Here is a 22892-nt window from a genome sequence, read left to right as displayed (position 1 = left end):
AAAAATATGCAAGGAATTAGGTGGTCAAATTGGAAGATTTTGTAAAAATAAGAGCGCCCAAATGGTGTGCTGAGTGGTCCGAATTTATGAGTGAGTTTGAGGTAGTCACATTTGTTTAAATGCAGTGAATACACATGCTGGCAGGACCTTTAACAAAAACAGAGTAGCGGTTCTTCATAATTTTCAAGTGGAAAATGAGAAACTCAATACAGGCAATCAAAAGTTGGGCTTGATCAGCCAGGGATGGTAAGAAACAAAAAGGTCTAGCGAGCAGAAGAGTGGGAGAATAATCAAGAAAACATCCTTTTTGAAGATTTTGTTATAAAATAGTCATGTTATTGTTACATGATGTACTTTAATATGGTTTATTATGTCTAATTTCTTTTCACTGTTTTTAAGGGTTTTTATTTGTGTTATCTTGCTGTTAGTTATCTGTTAAGGGAAGGAGCAATGTTGCATAAATAAAGTGACTTACTTATAGACTATGACGCTAAGTTTATTGCTCACAGAGTGCACTGTCCATGGAATGGGAACTTAGAATGTGATGAGGTAATGGAATCAGAATGTGGGGATCTGTGAGAGACAGGTAAAGAGCTGCTGGTGAGTGGTGGTTGAGATGTCTGGAAATAAATACAAGTCCCCTGTCATCTTTGTGGAGGAACAATGCAGTAACCAATCAAAAGACATGTAAAGGAGTAGTACTTCATGGCAAGGGAAAACACAAGATTTGTGGAAATATGGATTTTTCTGATCAGTTATGTCCCCTATCTTGGACCCCAACGGTTTCATGTATGAATCACAAGTACATGTATGTTCCCTCCAGTTCCAGTTATGAAGACGCAAACACATGTGCGTCCATCGTCAACCTGTCCTCTTTCAGATCCGCCATGAATAGGCCGGATATTCCATTCCTAAGTATGAAAGGCCACCGGCTTTATATGGTTCATTTATGCCATTTTTTCAGTCCAGGCAAGTAGGCCCCGATTCTGTCATCAAGCTCTTCTTGCCTTCTGCCTCTGAAAGCTCCAGTCTGAGCCTGCATCTGTGACCATGAACTTTGTCTCATTCCCTGCGCGGCTCACGAAGCCTGACATCAGCCTGCTGCCTGCCAAAAACTGTATTTCACCTTCGAAATTATCTGCTCCGTTCCCTGCCCGATGCATTCCTGTCTAGTAGTTTAAGTAAACATTCTTCCAGCTACCGAGCAAAGGCCCGGCTTCTCTGTCCTTATGCAAGTAATTCATAGCCCTATTACTATGGAAGATTTCTACCCACGCATCTAGTGTAGACACTTAGACGCTTGTACACGCACTAACAGTCAGTATAGTCAGTATAGTCAGTATAGAATAAGATTCTACTCTAAGAAGACCTCTCTTTTGGATAACTTAGTTCTTTAAACATAGGATGTTAGATATGATTTGGGATTAGGTTGACTTGACCCTCCAGACTTCTGTCGCCACATGTAGAGCTAAATGTCAAGTCCCCTTCGCCCCCTAGTTGCACGTCAATCACACGTCATGCGGCTGCGCGCGCATCTCTGCCAAGTATTTCTGCTGACATTGCGAAATTATTTCATAGGTCCACCCATATGTGACATCACAACCAATGACGTTTTCTTGTTACTCCCAATTACGCCTCCTTCAGCTACGCATGTGAAATGTTATCTTTGCTATCAATTGTTACGCCTCTTGTATTTGCTTCACTGTAATGCCTATTGTATAAAAGTAATTGATTGTCAATAACGTATGTACTTCACTTCCTGAACCTTCGTGGTGATGGAACTTGGAGCAACCGATTATAATCGACCATTGGAATAAAGCCCATTCCGAACCTCTAATACCACGGATTCTGCCTCTTATTTACTGAGCTATTTTATTATGTTTCTGTATCAAATTAAGTACCGGTAATTAAATTATTTACCACATGAATGGCGCCCGAATAGGGACACTTTCTCATCTCACGCGCCGGCGGTGCGTTGCAGGCCCGGTCTCCTGCCACAGCTGGACGGACAATAACGCGTACCAGCAGGATTTCCTGTATCTCCCTCCGGTCAAGCGGGGGCGACTGAGGCTGCAATCAACACCCAGACGAGGCGGTGAGAAGTGCGAAGTATCCCGACCAGAGCCTAGCTGAGAGAGCAAGATCCGAGGTATACAGAGGCCCACCAGTTTCCGAAGTCCCGAGTCGAGTCCAGTTTTTCCGAAGTGTTCGAGTCGAGTCCAGTCCGGTTCAAGTTCAGTTCAGTTTCCGAGGCCTTCCGTTTCCGAGCTACCCGGTGAGTACCATTACTGGGGAGGCGTTCTGACGTGCACATAGGTTGTGCCGGTCAAGACGGGTTTGGGTACACAAATCCGGTCTGCACTGTTTCAGCAGTGTATCTGTACTGTTTAGCAGTATATCTAGTATATCAAGTATATAAATTCAGAATAATTCAGTTAAAGTCGAGTATCATGTTTAGTGATTAAGTTTTCCTTAGATCGTCATCATCATCGTTGCTCAGTTAAATGTTAAAACGTTAAATGTTTTAGTACGTTCTGCATATTGTGGTGTGAATGACTGTTCATTATTGTGTTTACTGTATTAAGTTGTTCAAAATCAAGTATCAGATCAGTTTTCAATATGCCGCTCTTTTCGAAATTAAGACAGATCACAACTAGAAAAGGGGTACTCGAAGAAGCTGTTCCTATTCCTCCTAGGGACACTCCAGGGTATTTCATGTATCATAAACACGGCCTAGACGCTATATTATTTCTTGATTTATGGGTAGACTACACTAAGGAACTACCAGAAAGTCAGAGGTGGCCCGCAGCTGGGACCTGGGATGCGGAGTGCATCATGAAAGTCGAGGAAGAGTTATGGAAAAGGAAAGTCAGACAGTCACAGAAAGACGCCATTGAGTTATGGCGTAAAGAATCTCATAGACGTACAGAAAAAGCACTCCGACAGGAAGAGAAAAATAGAGAGAATTCAAATAAAATCCGAGAAAATCTATTAATTGAAGAAGGTACCCGAGTGAAATCAGAACAAATAGACAGACAAAGAAATGCCCTTATGAATGGTATGTATCCCCTTCTGGCCGAAGTATTACCTAAGGCTACTCCGGAGATACCAAAAGACTTGCCACTCCCATTATTTCCAATAAAGGTACATCCTAAGGGGCCTCCTAGAACCGCAGAAGATGTTTTTCTTTCCTCATATTTAGATGACGCAGCTCCCGAGTATGCTAATCCCGCCCCACATAGACCGCTTGCCAGGGATATTCAACACCAAGATCCAGTATCCATATCTCTACAGCAACAAGTCCTGACACAAGTTCCGGCAAGCACATCTGTTTCTGCATCTGTTCCTACAGCTACTTCTATAGCTGTGTCCACACCTATAGTTGCTGTATCACGTTCAACGAACCCTTTCACACCCGATACCCCAGACGGGGCTACCGGAGGTACTACCAATATTTTTTCTACGCCACCCAGAATAAATAAACTTACCTTTCAAGAGTCAGCACATTCACGTACCCCCAAACTCATAAATGCCCGTACGCTTAAGGAACTTCTTATAGATTGTAGATATGACCCTGTGCCCGGCAAAGAGGACGAAATGATCATGGCATCATTACGTATCAGACGAGCCGCAGTATATTTAGGGAAGTTACCAGGAATGACTGCACACCTAGATAATATATACCATTTTGTCCAAACAGGGCGAGATTCAGAATGTATTAACAGAGCTATGGAATACCAGAAAGTGGTGATACAGGGGGAACTGTTACGTTTCCTCATAAATTGTGTGATCAGAAATCAAGACCGACCGGGGGTAGACCCGGAAGCAATGCAAATTCTTACCAGATGGAGCCAGAATATATCAGAAGGGAGACATGATAAGCAAAATTGTATAATAGCCATGTGCCGAAAGATCCGTAAAGAAATAGAACGCCTACACGAAGAGAGATTGGCGGTAGACCAGTTCGAACAAAGCGAGGAGGAAGGATCAGGACTGCCCGCAGGACAGTCAGACACCATAGCCTATGTAGGTAGAGGAAGATCTTGTAATAGTACTAGATGTTCTATTGACCCGATACGTCCGATATGTCCAGAAAATGACAGGAATTTCCAAACACCTATAATAAATATAAGGTCCCCCGAGCACTCGTTCCAAACCGCTGACAAATTACTCCGAGAACGAAGGGGTTATCATTTTCTCGATTCTAGGGATGAACAAGAATTAGCCAGGTCAGCCGTTCAATGGGTTGATAGTCCCGGAATGTATGGTGATGATACAGTAGCACACACATTTTTGAATCTCACCCCAGATGAACAGCGTTTAGCTGGGATTTATATGATTCAACAACTCCTTATACTATATCAGAGTCAGCATTCAGATCCTGGTCCTTTACCTGAAATACTGACTGAATTACTCAAGAATAGATGGAGAGGTTCAGGTACTAAGTTAATTAAAGAAATACTAGAATCAAGAAAGCAGTACATTCTTTTTGTATGCCCAGAGCATGTCTCATTGCCCATCAAGGAAAGAACCACGTATTACATGGACAGACAGAATCCCTTACGAGAAGTACACCCAATAAAAGGCGAGGACAATGAGTTTAAACGTGTATTTGTATATACGCCCATATCAAAAATAGAATTGTTAGAAATGAAGAAAGTGGTACCCAGTCATGACAAAGACCCAGCAGGTTTTCACCGAGAAATTAAAGACATGTTACTCATGGGAGAGTATACCTATCCCGACATTATGACAATATTAAAGGTATTAATGCCTGCTGGCATTTATGAAAAACTCAGGGAAAAAGAGTGGGAGGTAGGCGACCAAAAGATAGAATGGTCAGCATTAGAAGCAGAAGAAAAGGCCCGAACTGCAGGAGCAGGACTTGGGGATAAAACTAAAGCACTACCAGGTTTACTAGTACAGGTACTGCCACGTTTATTAACTACGAAAAAGGAAGATTGGGGTACAATTTCAGCCTGTGAACAAAGACGCATGAAAGACACGAAAATGAAAATGCTAGTCTCCCAGACAGTTCCAGCTGAAGGACATAAAAAGGGTACGACACATTCCGGTGATTCAACAGGACCTATAAAAGGGATATGCAACTATTGTAAAAAGCCAGGTCATTACGTACACGATTGTCCAGTTTTGAAACATAATATCGCCATAGGTAATACAAAAGAAAGACCACGGCCACCTAGACAGGATCAGAATGAACAAGGAGCCCCGCAGCATGCACAGTCCATGCCAGTTCCACCACAGTCTATACAGTTTGTGCCAGCTGCACCAGCGCTGCCTGTTGCTGCCACACAAACCACGACACGACAACTGTACCAGACCGCACAGTATGACTATCCTGATTATCAGCGATACGCATGAACCAGCCTAGAGAGGGAAGTTGACTTACCCCTTATCGAGGTCCCTGTAGACCAAGAAGGACCTTATGTACATAGTGAATTATTAGGCCAAGATAGAAAATTTTTACTCGATACAGGGGCAAGTCGAACAACCATAAAACGTAGTGAAGTTCCAGGGGCACCCCTCTCAGGCTCACAGAATATTTCCCTTGGTTTCTCAGGAAAACCCATTGTTAATGAAGTGTCACAACCTCTTCCACTTACGATAGGACCTTTGACCCGAACTACAGATTTATTGCTTACTAAATCATGTCCAGAAAACTTGTTAGGTATAAAAACACTAAAAGCTCTAGGAGCTATAATATGTTGTTCTCCGGAAGGAGTAAGATTGTTTTTACATGATTTCAAAGGTCATTATGTGTCTAGAGACATGGATCCCCGATTACAGACTTTACCTACACATCTATGGGCACAAGGCCCTACTGATGTTGGTTGCATGAATATTACACCATATCGAGTCACACTAAAGGCAGGAGTGGTACTACCACGAATGCGACAATACAAGCTACCACCAGATGCTGTAGTGGCTTTACTACAAATCATTGACGAGCTTATTACCCAAGGAGTGGTTGTGGAAACAGACTCCAATGTATGTAATTCCCCGATAATTCCGATTCTTAAACGAACAGATCCGAAGGCCCCGCCAGTATACGATTGGTTATTGATCTGCGCGAATTAAACAAATGCATTGTGCCACAATTCCCTGTGGTCCCAGATATCTCATCATTACTGACAGCTATTGATTCCGAAGCAACATTCTTTACTGTAATTGATCTCAAGAATGCTTTTTTCAGCGTCCCAATAGATCCGGAAAGCCAATATTTGTTCGGATTTAGTTTAAATGGACGTAGCTTTAAATTCTCACGCGCACCTCAAGGATTTACAGAAAGCCCCAGCATCTATAGCCAAGCACTGAAACGAGAACTCGACAGTATCCACATGCCAGTTAACACTGCTTTGCTTCAATATGTCGATGATCTGCTGATCACCGCGAGAAGCGAACCCGAATGTGAGAAAGCATCACTGACAGTTTTACAATTTCTAGCCGAAAAGGGGCACAAGGTGTCCCCTTCTAAGCTGCAATTCTGTGTCCAGCGAGTTGTTTATTTTGGACACTCGCTGTCCAAGGAGGGAAGGCAGCTTACACCCGACCGCATTCAGTTAATAGCTAACATGCCAATACCCAAGACACAAAAGGAGGTGCGGGCTTTCATAGGCCTCACTTCATATTGTAGACAGTGGATCCCTCAGTATGCATTTCTAGCAAAACCACTCATTCAGTTGACAACACAGGAGGCAGCCACATCGACTGTTCTCCCTTGGACTCAGGAACATACACAAGCTTTTGAAAGCTTAAAGACAGCTTTATGTCAAGCACCTGTTTTAGCAACGCCATGTTACAGTAAACAGTTTACACTCTTTGTTACAGAACGCGAAGGTACTGCCTTGTCAGTACTCACACAGGAACAAGCAGGAGCACACAAACCATGTGCTTATTTTTCTAGTACATTAGATCCAGTACCTCAGGCTTTGCCTGCATGCCTAAAATCAGTGGCAGCAACCGCTTTAGCAATCAGACAAAGCGATGCGATAGTGTTAGGACATCCATTGACAGTTCAAGTACCCCATGCAGTAGAGGTTCTTGTAAATAGAACGCAAACACAACACTTGACTATTGCGCGACTCACTGGGTACGAATTAACATTGTTTCAGCCACATGTAGAAATCAGACGTTGTAACACATTAAATCCTGCCACACTTTTACCTGTAATCGAAACAGACCCACTAGCCCATGACTGTATTGAAGTTATTACAATCACGACGAAACCCAGACAAGACTTAACCGATGTCCCATTGTCAGACCCAGACCTGACGTTGTATGTAGATGGTTCATGTATGAGAACAAGTACAGGAGAGTTAGTGGCCGCTTACGCAGTCACAACAGATACTGAAATCATTGAAACAAATTGCATAAATACCTTGTCAGCTCAAGCCGCAGAGCTCATCGCTCTGACACAAGCCTGTATTCAAGCCACAAATAAAAAAGTCAACATATACACTGATTCACGTTATGCATTCGGAGTCGTACATGACTTCGGCGTGCTGTGGCGAGAGAGAGGTTATTTAACTTCTCACGGTGCCCACATTCAGCACGGACCCCTCATTCATGCCTTATTAGATGCAATACATCTACCAATTGCAATATCAATCATGAAATGTAAAGCTCATACGAAAGTTACTGATATCATTTCTCGAGGCAATGATCTAGCTGACAGAACAGCTAAACAGACTGCTCAAACTCAAACATCCGACATGACAAAGACAATAGTCCCGACGCCAACACATTGTATGACGGTTAAAGATCCTACTCTTGACGTAATTGATATACAGACACATGCTACACCAGACGAAATAAAGAAATGGACTGAATTAGGAGGGATCCAAACGGATCAAGGATGGATGATGAAGGAAAAGTCTGTGTGGTTCCTTCCTGATTCAATGGTCCAGGTTATAATTAACACTGTACATAGTCCCGCACATCTAGGAGAAAAAGCTATGCTAGACAGCATTCAACACATTTGGTTCAATAAACATTTACGAGCAGCAGCCAAACAAAAAGTTCGTACCTGTATGATCTGTTGCCAGTTCAACCCAGGAAAAAGCGTTCCCGTAGAACAGGGTGGATTTCAGCCTCCTGATCATCCTTTTGAAGTCCTCCAGATGGATTATATCCAGATGGAACGATGTCGAGGATTCAAATATGTTCTCGTAGTTGTTTGTGCTCTTTCCCGTTGGACGGAGGCATACCCGGTTTCAGATTACACTGCCCCGACTACTGCCAAACAGTTGGTTCGAGAATTCTTCCCACGATACGGTTTACCACGTGTTGTTCACTCAGATAACGGCCAGCCGTTCTCATCCGAATTAATGAAACACGTTTCACTTTTGTTAGGCTATCAGTGGAAATTCCACTGTGTCCGACATCCCGAGGCAGCAGGTCTCGTAGAAAGACATAATCAGATCCTGAAAATCAGATTGTCCAAAATATGCAGAGAGAAAGGTGTTGACTGGGTAGTAGCATTACCAGTTGCACTCTTTTACATGAGAATGGTAGCACACTCTCGAACAGGGCTATCCCCGTATGAAGTGATCTTCGGCAGACCACCAAATATGTGGGGGACGCCTATACCACGCAAAATAACTGATATTGACTGTAATATGCTGACAGATTACTTGGCTTCCTTGATGTCTGCACTACAATCTTGTCGTTCACAGGTAGCTGCAGCTTTTCCTGACAACACTGAGGTGAAACCCCATGACGTAGTCCCGGGGGACCTGGTCCTCGTGAGGAACTTTGATCGAAAGACTCAGCTGGATCCTAGGTGGAAGTCGCCTCAGCTGGTTTTGCTCACCACAAGGACAGCCGTGAAGATCGAGGGCAGAAAAGGCTGGATTCATTCAAGTCATATCAAGAAATTTCATGGACTACCAGCGGATGTGAATGCCACACCTCGTGTGTCTTCACCCATTGACTCAAAACTTCCTTTTGTTGAAAAGAGTAATTCCGAACATTATAAACTAAAGCTCAGGTCCAACCAGTCAAGCAATTTGATTGTTTAAGTCCTCTCCGAGGTGAAGCGGTTGAATTGTCTCTGACATGTATCCCTTGGACCTGAATAGAGATAGCACCCGAAAAATGCTGAAACGACAGGCGTACTGTAAATCACTGCGTAGTCATTGCATAGTGACGTTATTAATTTTGTTTTTCCTAAGTCTTTTAATAATTACTGCAAGTATATTGTTGCACATATATTATCCTATTTCTAGACATGTTTACAATGTTACTGCTGAACATTCTTTTAGTGAATTACCTCCGTTTGAGTTGTCTTATAGATTTGCGCTGCGCAATAACACGTTTATTAGTATGTTACATCATTCCCATCAGGTTAACAATGCTACAAATTGTTGGATATGTGGCCGACTCCCTCCCTATCAGAATTATAAAAGAATTCTACCTCTCTTTCCATACCCGTTCACACACAACGGCTCCTGTGGAGCATGGTTTAGTCTAATTAATTCCCTAGATTCGGATTCTGCAGTTTATCAAGATAACTGGGTATGGGGAAATTTGAACTTAGTTTTGCTTAAAGTCTGCTATCCTAACAAGGAGGGACTTCCCCAGAGAACAGGAACTGATCTAGAAAATGAAGTGTATGGATTAGGTAATTTTACGCTTAATCTTATGATCCTAAATGTCGAATCCGAAGCTACTCCAATTTTGCCCGCTATGTCAATATTTCCAGTAAAAGGTGAATTATGTGTAAGAAAGAATGGTTCCATATATATGGGCCATAGTAGATGCACCACTGTAGTAGAATTTAGTGATCAAGGCAAGTCTACATTTAGAGCTTCCCGCCATTCTAATTTCATCTGTGGTCAGACGGCATATGTACGTTTGCCTCTAGATTGGGATGGTACTTGCTACATTGGATTCCTTTTGCCACCTGTTTTCCTAGCTCCTCCTGATTATCACAGAAATACTCATTTAGTATATAATAGAGTAAGGAGAGATCTCCCGATAGTCGATTACACTGAAACAGCATGGGAAAAATACACAGATTTCAATAAAGGTCTCTTTCCCTATATAGGTACCGTTACTAATAGTAAGCTGATACGTAGATTAACTAGAACCCTTGAAGTAGTAGTGAACGAAACTATTTCCGCCTTAGGCAATTTAACAGAAGAGCAGTCTGCTATGCGGATTGTTGTGCTTCAAAATCGTCTTGTCCTTGACGTCATCCTGGCCGATAGGGGCGGAGCTTGTAGGGTCATCGGATCAAGCTGTTGCATTTTCATACCAGAAAATTCGCCATCTGTATATAAAGCCATAACTCGCCTTCATAAGATTGTAAGCCAGATACACCAGAATCCAGGCACCTGGACTTGGTCCGGTTGGTTTTGGAGTATATTATCTACCTTTGGATGGAAGGTCCTATCTTTCTTAGGTATTGGCCTTCTCATACTATTCAGTTGCTGTCTATGTCTACAATGTGGACCAGCGATCTGTGGTCTGTGTGCCACATCGTGTATTCCACCACCAGGATTTCATTCATCACGGAAGAAGAAAGAAGAACAAATGATGCTATATGAACAGATCAATGGATTGATGAAGATTGATATCTCTTAACGGGCAAGTAGGGGACAAGGAGGGAATGTGGAAATATGGATTTTTCTGATCAGTTATGTCCCCTATCTTGGACCCCAACGGTTTCATGTATGAATCACAAGTACATGTATGTTCCCTCCAGTTCCAGTTATGAAGACGCAAACACATGTGCGTCCATCGTCAACCTGTCCTCTTTCAGATCCGCCATGAATAGGCCGGATATTCCATTCCTAAGTATGAAAGGCCACCGGCTTTATATGGTTCATTTATGCCATTTTTTCAGTCCAGGCAAGTAGGCCCCGATTCTGTCATCAAGCTCTTCTTGCCTTCTGCCTCTGAAAGCTCCAGTCTGAGCCTGCATCTGTGACCATGAACTTTGTCTCATTCCCTGCGCGGCTCACGAAGCCTGACATCAGCCTGCTGCCTGCCAAAAACTGTATTTCACCTTCGAAATTATCTGCTCCGTTCCCTGCCCGATGCATTCCTGTCTAGTAGTTTAAGTAAACATTCTTCCAGCTACCGAGCAAAGGCCCGGCTTCTCTGTCCTTATGCAAGTAATTCATAGCCCTATTACTATGGAAGATTTCTACCCACGCATCTAGTGTAGACACTTAGACGCTTGTACACGCACTAACAGTCAGTATAGTCAGTATAGTCAGTATAGAATAAGATTCTACTCTAAGAAGACCTCTCTTTTGGATAACTTAGTTCTTTAAACATAGGATGTTAGATATGATTTGGGATTAGGTTGACTTGACCCTCCAGACTTCTGTCGCCACATGTAGAGCTAAATGTCAAGTCCCCTTCGCCCCCTAGTTGCACGTCAATCACACGTCATGCGGCTGCGCGCGCATCTCTGCCAAGTATTTCTGCTGACATTGCGAAATTATTTCATAGGTCCACCCATATGTGACATCACAACCAATGACGTTTTCTTGTTACTCCCAATTACGCCTCCTTCAGCTACGCATGTGAAATGTTATCTTTGCTATCAATTGTTACGCCTCTTGTATTTGCTTCACTGTAATGCCTATTGTATAAAAGTAATTGATTGTCAATAACGTATGTACTTCACTTCCTGAACCTTCGTGGTGATGGAACTTGGAGCAACCGATTATAATCGACCATTGGAATAAAGCCCATTCCGAACCTCTAATACCACGGATTCTGCCTCTTATTTACTGAGCTATTTTATTATGTTTCTGTATCAAATTAAGTGCCGGTAATTAAATTATTTACCACAGATTGACAAGCAGGGTCACGAATGAGAATTAGGAAAATGAGTGATGAGGAAATGTCAACCAAAGATAAGCCACTTGGTAGAGGGGAGGCTGCAATGTTGTGGTTCTTGATGAGTCACAATATGTTTTGCAACAGAAAGCATATGTGGTTTCCTAGGATTTGAGCTAAAAATTATAACATGATAAAATAATACAATCACAAAATGTGCTGCTTGATTCCATATAATTTGTATTTTTTGCCACATAATTTGGACAACCCTGCTGTATAATTTGGTCCTCTTCTGCCACATAATTCACTGGCCCTGGGTAGATACATCGTATCCTGACCTGTTATTCATCGTTTAGCGTGTCAGTCTCCATGAGTAGCTCCAACTACACTTCCTTGTGATGTCATAGTATGATGTTCACTCAGAACTTGTGGAAAATAGCAGTGAAACAGCTCATTCATACTGCTGTGTCTGTTTCTGCTTTGCATTTCTGATACACTTTTACTGGTAAGAAAATTGTGCGGCAAGCAACAAAAAACACTTGCTTCAAGATTTCATTAGTCTTTTTACACCATAAAAAGTAATGACAAGATCAGGTCTATAAAAGGCATTGAGTTATCATCACTCCAGAAGATGGTTGAATACTATCGAAAATTTGTAAAATATTTCTTGGTACAACATACAATATGAGGAAGTTGTTAAAAGAAAAAATAGAATTTCTATGGAAGAGTGAATATTAAAAGGAATTTGAGTGGGGAAAGGAAGAACTAAGTCATGCTCCTTCTTTGCAAGCCTATGATCCAATGTGTGATGCAAAGGTGGTCTGTGATGCAAGAGCAAATAGCTTAAGGTCCCATCTAATTCATACAAGAAATGGCCAAAAGAAACTCACTGTGTGTGTCACCAGCCTTGAACAAATCTTAATGTAATTATTCAGTTATAGAGAGAGTCTTTGTAGTGGGCAGACCCCACGTGTGCAGGAGGTACAAGTAGACGCTGTAGAAGTAGATTAAGTTTATTAAGTTATTGGATGTATATACAGCAAGTTAGAACAAGCCCAGAACAAGCCCCACCAGGAGCAGCCTCCTAGCTGCTCAGCCCATCTTCCCAACTGTCTCACACACACGCAGGCACTCAAGCATTCCACTCATGCTAACATTCTATGCGGAACACTCACTCTGGCTGAGCAGCTAGGTACAGAATGAAAAGGGAACATATTAACAAGAACTGAGGATATTACACATCCTCTCCCTTTACACTGAATATTAATAAGACCTAAACTAAACCCAAACTAAAATGAAACCAAACATGCACAGAAATGTACAAAAGATGTAAAGAGTCCATAAACCCAGGGATGCATGATGAAATACATCACGAGAGGGAAAAGAGACACACTAAGGATAGATAAACACACTAACACCATCCTCCTCCTTTAATACTGAACAAAGAAAATTTAAGAAGAGAAATAAGAGCTCACATAAATCAACTGAGCAAGACATACTTGACAGAAGAAAAGGGTATACTTAACCCAGATAAAAATACAATGGGTGGGACGAAACCAAAGGAAGTGCTTCTCACGTGAGAAGACTGTGAAAAAAACCCAATAAGCCACCCCTCATGAGAGGAACACTATAGTACTAAAACCCAAGTGAAAACAAAAACCATAAAGATTTTTTGGGACTGACACCCAAGTGTACAGAATACGTCGCATGGGACTAAAACCCAAGCACTTGTACAGCATGAAAAAATAGAATGCAGCACAGTGTGGCATCAAAAGATGGCTACCCACACACACAACAGTGAATATTGAGATGAAGGGACTGACACCCAACAACAACGTAACTAAGGTGGGACTCACACCCCCTTTAAACAGAAAAAAATGGGGCTAAAACCCATTCCACATGTAAATTACTGTGAACGTGGGTGATGGGACTAAAAACCCACTCCCATCCCTAGGCAGCAATGAAATATCTGAAACATGGGGTAATGGGACTGAAAGCCCACTCCCATACCTAGGCAGGGATAAAATAACTGAAAATGGGGTCATGGGACTAAAAACCCACTCCCATCCCTTGAAAGGGATAACATTTCTACAGTGAATGTAGCGTGATGGGACTAAAAACCCACTCCCATCCCTAGGCATGGATACAATATCTGAAATATCTGAAAAGAGAGCATGCGTAAATAAGAGACATGGGACTAGGACCCACTCCCATGAAAACAAAACATAACGTGTGGAATGCCATTCAAAAAAGTTGACATGTAGCAATAACAAAACATGAATAAAGAAAGGGAGTTGGAGGATAGGGAGGTAGGTTTTTAGCCTCCTGTTGCAATATATCTACCAAAAGAATCCGCAAAGATCCTAATAAAAACCTACCAAAAATTGTATATTCCCCAATTTTTTAGAGTCCTGTGCTAGAAAAAGACATTTGTTTTTCTAGAGTCCCCTCACTCACCTAGGGTTTCCCCTGGGTGACATGCTTCATCATAGGGGTCCTCCCAGGCATCTACTGTCTGGGGCGTTCTACAACTTAGCGAAAAACGTAGGAGCACTTTTTTGTTTAAACTATGTGTAGTGATGTGCTGTGTGGAGTGAAAAGTGAAAAAATTGAATAAAAATTACCTAGATAGTGAGCCCTAACTTTATTCTGCTCCTATCTGGTAAATATATCATAAAAATGGGGCTAGTAACAGAGCACAGTAACCATTATGTGAAGCTGTCCCTATTTACTTGTTCAACATGTTTCGTGGTTACCCCAACCACTTCCTCAGGACTACACAAGGACCAGCCCTGCGTGTACCACTCCGAGCATTAAACAACATTCAGTCGATTTTATACTTATTGTAACGTATTTGGTTTGTTACATACATACGATTCCCTTGCACCAAGAATTTCTTAGTTTGTATAGGGTCGATGTTTCTGTATAAAAATATAATGACACACATGAATTAGTTACACACCCTAGTCCACAAAGTAGCGTGGATAAGGGATCAAAACAACTTTTCAAACTTTGCGGTGTCATAAATCTTGTATCAAATCAAGTGCATGTATTTAAAGTGCTCAAGTGACTATAGTGAAACACATACACATATACACACAAATACAAAACATGAACATATGGTAGGTTGCGTTGATAAAAAACTACTTTTTTGGAGGTGTTATTCTACTCCATGGTGTTGCTGGGGCAGGGAGGCTTTAGAAATCTAGATTTAGGAAGTTTCAGATGTTATAAGTACGAAAACTGCTCGTTAGCGCATTGGGAATTCTTAGTTAAAAAGCGAGGCAAATCCAAAAGAATTCGTCATGGTGGTTATTTGCTATATGAAAACTTACTTATCTATTAAGGACCTCCAGCCTGTTAGCTCCCAGGGACACCGCATATTACTGGCACGCTATCAGAACTCCATTTAAATATCCCCGTAAGCCGGAAACGGAGCTTGTGAAGGGTTCACAGGTGTGTGCACTCGAGTGATATCGTGCGCCATCTTGGAATGGTGGTTTTGTCCAAAAGATGTATTTAACAGCAATGTCTGTATGAGGGGTTCTAAATAACAACGTTTGCGGCTTGTGATTTTAAATGTAATATAGAATCGTAACAACAAATATTAACTAATAAATGTTGTCCAGTAGCGTAAAACTAGATGGGAGGTTATGGTGCACTCGAGTGATACCGTGCGCCATCTTGGAAAGGTGTATTTGTCCGAAAGAATGTATTTTTCAGCCATGTCTACATGAGTAGTTTTTAAAATGCCAACGTTTGGGGCTTTTGTTTTTACATGTAATTTACACTCGTAACAACAAACAAAGATAGTAAATGTTGTCCGGAAACGTGAAACTAAATAACGGGCTATGATGCCATAATTGCTTTGCAAATTAACATCGTTACGCGATGTAAGTGACATTACATCTCTGTTCTAAGTACAAGATGCTCAGACGACAACGGTATTTCTAACGCGACTGTGTTTACTCATAAATTTAGGCGCCATCTTAGAGTGGGGTTTTCATAGTATCTCCATTGTCATAAGAAAATTACACATGGATCAATTGATTGACCACGAATAACTAGTGGTGATATTTAATTAGAATAGTGGTGGAGAAAGTATTATTTCCGGACGATCAAAACCCTAACTTTATTAATGAGGGAGTCTTTATTCAGTGTACATAATGATAGTAAACCCAATATACGTCCTATGTTTAAGGATAAATCTAACATATTAGTTACAGCATAAGATCCAAATAGTATATTATTAGGACTGTTGGTTTTAGTTAGGGGTAGTATCTTATTTATCTTAGAATGTTTGGAAATTATTGTTTTCCTCATTCATGTTAACTTCTGGTTATTTTCACACACAAAAGGTCTGCCTCAGCGGTTCAATACAATCCACGGGATACTGTCATTAAGACCCTGGGTATCAGTACGTAATTTGTAGACCCATCTTTGTTCTTTTATATGTAGTCGATGTTCAAGATTGTCGCCAGGTCTGATTTTCTCCAGTATTAACCAACGTATGTCATTTGGAGAATGTTTTTTCTCAAGAAAGTGGTTAGTCATTCTCGTACATGCTCTCAAACAACGGATGGTGCTGCGATGTTCACTGATTCTTGTTGTGGTTTTCTGTGTAGTCATACCCACATAGTGGAGATTACATGGACATGTGATTAGATACACTGTGCCGGTGGATTAGCAATTTGTAAAGGTTCTGAGGTCCCAGGTAGCACCTGTATTAAAAGTGTATCTGGTGGTTTTCGTGGTTAAATGACAGACGCTACAATTTCCACATGGGTGGTGGCCTTTGGGAAAATTGCTTAACTGCTGATTGGCCGGTTGGATCTGGGGACGTGTGTGTATTAGAATGTCCTTCAGATTTTGGCTCCTTCTGTGTGAAAACATTGGTAGCGGTATATTGAGACCGCTATTGTTGAGGGTAGACCAGTGTTTCTTGACCACCTTTGCCACTTGATCAGACATCACGTTGTACATCGTTATGCAAATGGGGCGTTTAGGTTGTTTTTGCTTTGAATCTTATAAAACTACACAACAAACTTGTATTTCGAAAATGACAATGGTGTGCCTGTCACCGCGATAAAAACAAGGCACAGGCAGTTCAAATAAACAAACAAGTACTTTGCAGAAGAGACAACATGACAACACCGGTGAGCGATCTCTCACCTGGATTATGCTGGAAATACTTATGGACGGATGGTTAGTCTCTATTATAAAGGAAGAATTCCAATATGAGACACTAGATGGCAACGTAACCTTGTGCAGTGCATTGAAAAACTGTTCATATTTAAAAGTCATCATCTCTCCAATAAGCCTTAAAAATATTCCTGTTACTCTTCCGTTACTTCCAAATGTTAAACTGCCAAAAGAAACATCAACTCTGACACCGGATGATGGAATGCACTGGAATGCACTGACCTCTGTAAGATGATCATTATTATCATGTATTGACCTTCTAACCCGGCAGAAATCCGAGTGGAAACCAAATTCCCACTCATGACAAACAATATCACACCAATATGGAGGCACGCAAACGACGTGAAAGCTGGATGGCTCACGGTGAGCTTGTGCACTAAAACGTCCAGAACAGGCTTAATCGACGAGGATAAGCTCACACGAAAGGACTGCAGGACTCAACACACAGGTGAGTGTGCGCGCGAAGAGCCTGAATTTCAAATTTGAAACTTGTGGGGAAACTGTCAAATATCCAAGATTACAGTGAAGAACAAAGTTAAACATGAAAAAAAAAACATACAATGCGCCACAAGCAGTCTCTAAGTAAAATATTTATGGAATGCCAATTTTCACCAACACGTCGCTCCCAATACTAAGAGAGGTTGAGAAGTAAACATGGCACTCAAAGCACACAGCACACGTCAATCCTGGTACCTCCATGCTCATACAGATCCCATATTCAGAGGCATAACCAGCCCATAAATCTTCGTAAATGGTCAACAGCAGTGTCGGTTTTCTCATAACACTGTTCACTGTTGATAATTACCAAAACATGACGCTGGCTCGCTAGTGGTCGTTATCTTTTATCTGAGGACAGTGGACTGCAGCACAGCGCTCAAGATGTAGAAAGTCCCAATAATAGGCTGCCTTGATAAAGCCTTTCCAGGTAATGAAAGAACGTACCTCAGAGCACAGGCAGTCACCAATTACCTTTGTTTCAGAGGCACAGACTCCATTAATAGTGGCATTCTTGACGTTGCTTGTACACGGTGTACATTTTTTGAGTAATTGGTTCTTCTGACAAACCAAGACACCTTTGATGATAAATTTCTGGTTGTCGAAGACACTGAGATGACATGACAGCACGTCCGGTGTATTGGACACTGATGGGGCTGCGAGGCGTGCTTGACTGGTTTCCTGCTTGACTGGTTTCTTTTCTTTTCCTTGAGTTTCTTGATACTTGTTTCTTCTTTTTGTTAGTAATTGTAGTAGGTCCTTTCCTACTCGTAGTCTTGCTGTACTCCACATCCTTAGTTGGCATTCAACTACCTTTAGCATGAGAAAAGTTCCAGCGCATCGCCATAAATGTAGTGGGCTGACCCCACATGTGCAGGAGGTACAAGTAGATGCTGTAGACGTGGCAAGGCAGAAGTAGATGAAGTTCATTAAGTTCTTGGATTTATATACAGCAAGCTAGAACAAGCCCATATCAAGCCCCACCAGGAGCAGCCTCCTAGCTGCTCAGCCCATCTTCCCAACTGTCTCACACACACACAGGCACCCAAGCATTCCACTCACACTAACATTCTACGCGGAACACTCACACTGGCTGAGCAGCTAGATAGAGAATGAAAAGGGAACATATTAAAAAGAACTGAGGATATTACAGTCATGCTCCTTCTTTGCAAGATTATGATCCAATGTGTGATAAAAAGGTGGTCTGTGATGCAAGTGCAAAGGGCTTAAGGGCCCATCTAATTCATACAAGAAATGGCCAAAAGAAAGTCACTGTGTGTGTGTCACAAGCTTTGAACGAAGCTTGATGTAATTATTCAGTTATAGAGAGAGTCTTTGGTAGTTTTATGACAAGTCAACAGATTAAAACTTTTTTTGTGGGTGATGAAATTTGCAGTTCAGACAGACCACACACCTTTGGTAGAATATTTAGCACGAAAGGAACTTGATTGTATATAATCTTGCATTTGAAGGTGGGTTGTATGTCTGCAGGAATACTGCTTCACAGTGCAGTATATACACCAGGAGCAGGAAATGGACTGTTTGCCAAGACTGGTTAAAGTAGGAGCTCCACCTTATGTGGAAGTGGAATACTCAGTAGAGGAAGATGTCAGTGTTTGCCAAGTTACCCAAGGGAGCTTTAAAGAGAGTAAATGTTTTGAAGAATTAGAGACCGATGAGGAACTAAAAGATGTAATTGATTTGTTATCTGAAGAGAAAACAAGCAAGAGGTTGTTGAAAAAGTGTAACAGAAGTTGGTGTAAGCTGGGACATGAACTTACAGTTGACAAAGGGTTTCTATTGCTAGGTACGAGTTTAGTACCACCATGGAGTTTGAATTAGAAAAAAACAGCAACTGGCACATGTGGGCAATTTAGGAATAGTAAATACAAAAGAGAGATTTTGAAGATATTCCTGGTGGCCAGTGATTGATCATGATGTTGCGTGTATGGCTAGGGAGTGTCGAGTGTGTGGCATGTGACACAGGTTTGAGAACTACTAGTATCCCTGTGCTTTGAAAACAGTTTGAGAGAGAAAGTTACTTTTGCTATTTGTTCACATATAAGGAGGCTCTATTGTTGTGGTTCTAGATGAGCCACAATATGTTTTGCAACAGAAAGCATATATGGTTTCCTAGGATTTGAGATAAAAATGATAACATGATAAAATAATACAATCACAAAATGTGCTGCTTGATTCCATATAATTTGTATTTTTTGCCACATAATTTAGTCAACTCTGCTGTATAATTTGGTCCTCTTCTGCCACATAATTCACTGGCCCTGGTAGATACATTGTATCCTGACCTGTTATTCATCGTTTAGCGTGTCAGTCTCCAAGAGTAGCTCAAACTACACTTCCTTGTGATGTCATAGTATGGTATTCACTCAAAACTTGTGGAAAATAGCTGTGAAACAGCTCATTCATACTGTTGTGTATGTTTATGCTTTGCATTTCTGATACACTTTTACTGGTAAGAAAATTGTGCGGCAAGCAACAACAAACACTTGCTTCGACATTTTATTAGACTTTTAACGCCATAAAAAGTAATGACAAGATCAGGTCTATAAAAGGCAAAGAGTTATCATCATTCCATGAGATGGTTGAATACTATAGAAAGTTTGTAAAAGATTTGGCTGGGACAACATACAATATGAGGAAGTTGTTAAAAGAAAAAATAGAATTTCTGTGGGAGAGTGAATATTGAAAGGAATTTGAGTGGGGAAAGGAAGAACTAAGTCATGCTTCTTCTTTGCAAGCTTATGATCCAATGTGTGATGCAAAGGTGGTCTGTGATGAAAGTGCAAATGGCTTAAGGTCCCATCTAATTCATATGAGAAATGGCCAAAAGAAACTCACTGTGTGTGTCACAAGCCTAGAACGAATCTTAATGTAATTATTCAGTTATAGAGAGAGTCTTTGGTAGTTTTCTGGGCAGTAAACAGATTCAAACTTCTTTTGTGGGGGATGAAATTTGCAGTTCAGACAGATCACAAACCTTTGGTAGAATATTTATCACGAAAGGAACTTGATTGTATACACTCTTCCATTTGAAGGTGGGTTGTATGTCTACAGGAATACTGCTTCACAGTGCAGTATATACCAGGAGCAGGAAATGGACTGTTTGCCAAGACTGGTTAAAGTGTGAGCTCCACCTTATGTGGAAGTGGAATACTCAGTAGAGGAAGATGTCAGTGTTTGCCAAGTTACCCAAGGGAGCTTTAAAGAGAGTAAATGTTTTGAAGAATTAGAGACCGATGAGGAACTAAAAGATGTAATTGATTTGTTATCTGAAGAGAAAACAAGCAAGAGGTTGTTGAAAAAGTGTAACAGAAGTTGGTGTAAGCTGGGACATGAACTTACAGTTGACAAAGGGTTTCTATTGCTAGGTACGAGTTTAGTACCACCATGGAGTTTGAATTAGAAAAAAACAGCAACTGGCACATGTGGGCAATTTAGGAATAGTAAATACAAAAGAGAGATTTTGAAGATATTCCTGGTGGCCAGTGATTGATCATGATGTTGCGTGTATGGCTAGGGAGTGTCGAGTGTGTGGCATGTGACACAGGTTTGAGAACTACTAGTATCCCTGTGCTTTGAAAACAGTTTGAGAGAGAAAGTTACTTTTGCTATTTGTTCACATATAAGGAGGCTCTATTGTTGTGGTTCTAGATGAGCCACAATATGTTTTGCAACAGAAAGCATATATGGTTTCCTAGGATTTGAGATAAAAATGATAACATGATAAAATAATACAATCACAAAATGTGCTGCTTGATTCCATATAATTTGTATTTTTTGCCACATAATTTAGTCAACTCTGCTGTATAATTTGGTCCTCTTCTGCCACATAATTCACTGGCCCTGGTAGATACATTGTATCCTGACCTGTTATTCATCGTTTAGCGTGTCAGTCTCCAAGAGTAGCTCAAACTACACTTCCTTGTGATGTCATAGTATGGTATTCACTCAAAACTTGTGGAAAATAGCTGTGAAACAGCTCATTCATACTGTTGTGTATGTTTATGCTTTGCATTTCTGATACACTTTTACTGGTAAGAAAATTGTGCGGCAAGCAACAACAAACACTTGCTTCGACATTTTATTAGACTTTTAACGCCATAAAAAGTAATGACAAGACCAGGTCTATAAAAGGCAAAGAGTTATCATCATTCCATGAGATGGTTGAATACTATAGAAAGTTTGTAAAAGATTTGGCTGGGACAACATACAATATGAGGAAGTTGTTAAAAGAAAAAATTGAATTTCTGTGGGAGAGTGAATATTGAAAGGAATTTGAGTGGGGAAAGGAAGAACTAAGTCATGCTTCTTCTTTGCAAGCTTATGATCCAATGTGTGATGCAAAGGTGGTCTGTGATGAAAGTGCAAATGGCTTAAGGTCCCATCTAATTCATATGAGAAATGGCCAAAAGAAACTCACTGTGTGTGTCACAAGCCTAGAACGAATCTTAATGTAATTATTCAGTTATAGAGAGAGTCTTTGGTAGTTTTCTGGGCAGTAAACAGATTCAAACTTCTTTTGTGGGGGATGAAATTTGCAGTTCAGACAGATCACAAACCTTTGGTAGAATATTTATCACGAAAGGAACTTGATTGTATACACTCTTCCATTTGAAGGTGGGTTGTATGTCTACAGGAATACTGCTTCACAGTGCAGTATATACCAGGAGCAGGAAATGGACTGTTTGCCAAGACTGGTTAAAGTGTGAGCTCCACCTTATGTGGAAGTGGAATACTCAGTAGAGGAAGATGTCAGTGTTTGCCAAGTTACCCAAGGGAGCTTTAAAGAGAGTAAATGTTTTGAAGAATTAGAGACCGATGAGGAACTAAAAGATGTAATTGATTTGTTATCTGAAGAGAAAACAAGCAAGAGGTTGTTGAAAAAGTGTAACAGAAGTTGGTGTAAGCTGGGACATGAACTTACAGTTGACAAAGGGTTTCTATTGCTAGGTACGAGTTTAGTACCACCATGGAGTTTGAATTAGAAAAAAACAGCAACTGGCACATGTGGGCAATTTAGGAATAGTAAATACAAAAGAGAGATTTTGAAGATATTCCTGGTGGCCAGTGATTGATCATGATGTTGCGTGTATGGCTAGGGAGTGTCGAGTGTGTGGCATGTGACACAGGTTTGAGAACTACTAGTATCCCTGTGCTTTGAAAACAGTTTGAGAGAGAAAGTTACTTTTGCTATGTGTTCACATATAATAGAGTACAATGCTGTTCCAGAGAGACAGAAAATTATTTGAAAATGTGTGGAGTAGAGCATAAAATATCAGCTTTGTATCACCCACAGACCAATGGTCCTACTAAGAGAGTGGTAAAAACATTGAAGGAGGGGATACAATTGGCCAGAG

This window comes from Triturus cristatus, chromosome 3_1 (assembly GCF_964204655.1).
Source record: "Triturus cristatus chromosome 3_1, aTriCri1.1, whole genome shotgun sequence".
NCBI lineage: Eukaryota > Metazoa > Chordata > Amphibia > Caudata > Salamandridae > Triturus > Triturus cristatus.
This window is presented reverse-complemented; position numbering follows the sequence as displayed.